Below are 3,816 nucleotides of genomic sequence, written 5' to 3' on the forward strand. Positions count from 1 at the left end.
GGGGTAAACTCACGAATCAGTTGGAGATGGCCGTGGTGAGCAGTGGTGGTTGCGGGTCCCGGTTCTGACTCTGTGTCCGGCGTGAGGTCCCGGACTCCGGGAGGCGCCAGAGGCCCGGAGTCAATACGGCACCAATATTATTCCTTTAAAAACGGCGGCGTGGGTGTGTGGACAAACACAGGATAGGCGAGACACGCGCAAAGGAAAGAGACGAGACACGCGGCTCCCACGTGGGTGCGCTTTAATGGGGAGAGGGAAACACAATAAGGGATGGGGTGTGCGAGACACACAAGGGTAGGGGGTGAGAGAGAGGGGGCGAGAGAGTGAGACCTCGTGGAAGCTCGCTTTTAACGGGGGGCGCAAGGTTATCTGGGAGGAATGACCCTCACCTGGGCGTGCCAGCGCGCCAAGGTGTTCATACTCCAGGAGGAGTCTGGGAGCTGTAGTTTCCAAGGAATAACAACCACTGTTATGTGGCAATACATAGTTTAATAGACATGGGTTAATTAAAACGTAACAGCTAGCTAGTAATAAGCCCGAGTTATCAGCCAAGCATTTATAAGTAATATTAGACCTCTGAGTAGTTATTTTAAAAGTGGCTGAGGTACTGTGCAGAATGAAAAGCCTCTCTTTACACAAAATAGTGATTTGTGTCATCCCAGGCAAGAGAATCTGGCAATGTCAAGAGCTTATAGAAAAAGGACCCTGTGCATGACTTTCCTCCAGACACCAACATCCAAAGCTCTTACAATTTGATGAGGATCTTTACAAACAATAAAATAAAATAGACTGTGCTTATGAGTTTATGGAGCCATTTCAGAAGCCAGTCTGTGAAACCAAAACAGGAACAACCTACTTTGCAGGTTTTTGTTTGCAGTTAAGACAGTGAAGAGTAAATTCCTGTTTGTCCTGTGTTAATTCCTTCAAGTTAAGGTTTCTATTTGTAATTAAGAATAAGTTTCTGAAGCCAGGCAGTGGTTGCACACAGTTTTTATCCCAGCACTTGGGAGGCAGAGGCAGGTAGATCTTTATGAGTTTGAGCCAGCCTGGTCTACGGAGTGAGTTCCAGGACTGCCAAGGTTACAGAAAAAAAACCCTGTCTCAAACAAAACAAAACAAAACACAAAAACAAAACAAAGAGAAGGAGTGAGAGGAAAATAAATAATAAGTTCCTGTGTCTTAGATCTTATGTGAACTGCAAAACATGTTCTTTCCAACCTACACTAAACTTGTGAACCCATACACAGGATGGGCACTCTAGCCCTGCTCCTTCCCTTTCATTGCATCTTTCTAACAATGTATAACAGCCCAAGTCTCTTGTCCCTCTAAACCCTTTAGCTCTCCTACAAAAGGCACTTCAAGAGACTTTCAGGGACTGCTTTCTAAAATCCCTACTTAGGGAGAAGTAGCTGAACTGTCCACTCCTGGGCACACCCCAAAATAAAGCTTTTTTTTTTTAATTGGACAATTGTGGAATTGGTTTTACCCTCACAATTTCCAGGTTTGACAAGAGGACACCTTACATAATTTATTTAGTTGGTTATCCGTATATCCATTAAAAATATATATATGCATTTGCATGCCCATTATATATACATATTAACTGCATCTATATATACATACCCATCACAAATATATATTTGCATACCCATTACACATATGCATATATACACATCTCTCTCTCTTTCTGTCTCTCTCTCTCTCTCTCTCTCTCTCACACACACACACACACACACACACATATATGGGCATATATCCATGAAAACGTAAAATGGTTATTTTATGTAACATGAGGTAGACAACCACAAAAAGCAACAATTGTTGCAAGAATTGAGCAGACAGATGAATGTAGCAGGACAGAAAAAATATCTGTGACAAACAAAAACCATGAAAAGTTTATTGTTATTTCCAGAAACTGAGATTTCCTGTAATCATAGACAATGAAACAGTGTCTTCAATATTGCTTCAGCCTCTTCTTCCAGCCAGGAAAATAACCACCCGTCAATGAAATGCTCATGCAAAACAAAACCTTCAATATTATATAAAGGCAAATAACATAATGAAATAGCAAAACAACTCAGACAAGAAAGAGAAAAACCAACCAATATCTCTGTCCCTGTCCCTTAGGTTTCAAACTGATTTATGAGATAGAAATGAGCAGAGAAAATGAGTGAAACATTAGCAAAAGGAGCCTGAATGGCCACAAGCAATAACCCAAACAGTTAAGTTCAAACTGTTAATGAAAAAACTGCCAGCAATGAGAAGATAGGAGCCCCTCCCTGCACAAATAGAGGCATTAATAGATTTATAATAAATAGATAAATAGATAGATGATAGATAGATAGATAGATAGATAGATAGATAGATAGATAGATAGATAGATAGATTTAGTGTGACTGTGTCTTCAAGGAACAGACCTTTGTTATATAGAAATTGTCTTTTTAAGAGAATACTTATTTACATGGGCTGGCAGTTTTTTTCTTATATATTTTATTTGAATGTTAAATGCATGCATGTGCATATATTCACCAGTCTTTGAGGTAAAAAGAGAATGAGATTTTTATTAATTTTTCCCTTTCTGTTTACAATCACTGATACACAGTTCCATTTTGATGATTTACATTCAGCTAATTTTTAAAATTTAAATTTAAAATTTAAAGAATTAATTTGTTAATCCTTTAAAAGATTTTTCTTGCATTTATTTGTTTATTATGTGTATGTTAGTATGTGGTGAGCCTGTGGCACAACATGGGTGTGAAGGTCAGAGGACAATCTACAAGAGTTAGTCTCCCTCTGGGAATCAAACTCAGGTTTTGCCTACTTTACTCTTGCACCAGTCCTGATGGGCTGGCAATTTTAAGTGACAATGTTTTAATAATGTAATTTCTGGGGACAAAAAGCCAGAAAGAATGAATCTGCTGGTAGAAACAAACAAACAAACAAACACACCGAAAGAACCAGAAATGTGAGTTACATTTCTTTGCATAGACTTTTGTATGTATGTGTTGTGATGTGATTTAATGTGTGTAGGAATGTGTACATGTATAGTGCAGATGTAAGTGCATGTATGTATCAGCCAGGGCAAATAGGGTGCCATTCTACAGAAGTAGTCCATTCTTTGTTTTGAGGAAAAGTTCCTGGGGCTCACTGATTAGGACTGGCTGGCTGGCCAGCAAGCACTCAACACTTCTGCATCTCTGCCTCCAGAGTATTGGGATTATGTGGTTACAGCTGATGTAGTGGTATGTTACTTTCAATACAAGTGATAGGGATTGAACACAGGTCCTCATTCTTTATTTCGTGCAAGAACTTTAATAATTGGACTATTTTTAAATAATATTAAATACTCCAAGAACCTGGTACAGATTTTTTTTTAACACGTCAAAATCTACGGGTTAAAAAAGTAATTTCCTTGATTACACAACAACTGAAATTTCTTCAGAACAAAACTATCATAGACCTGGTGGCTACTCTATTTAGCTGCATACACATTAAAAGTAACATTTGTCTTTGATGCAACATAGACACTCCCTACAAAATGCAGATAGAATTCCTGGGTTTTTTTTTTTCTTTGATTATTTCATAAGATGACGTGGTAAGCCAATGATTTTTTTTTAAATCAATAGTTTATTCTTTCATTCAAAAGTCAAAATAGTCTAGATGTGCTGTCTTCATTCAGGGAGGTGAGCAGTACAACCCTGTGATGATACTTGAATTTTCTTTCTTTTTTTTTTGGTATTTTTTTTTATTGAGAAAAGGAAAAAAAAAGTTTCCGCCTCCTCCCAGCCTCCCATTTCCCTCCCCCCCCCCCCCCCC

Source organism: Alexandromys fortis, unplaced genomic scaffold (genome assembly GCF_014885135.2).
Source record: "Alexandromys fortis isolate MF-2015 unplaced genomic scaffold, M_Fortis_MF-2015_v1.1 scaffold_14, whole genome shotgun sequence".
Classification (NCBI taxonomy): domain Eukaryota; kingdom Metazoa; phylum Chordata; class Mammalia; order Rodentia; family Cricetidae; genus Alexandromys; species Alexandromys fortis.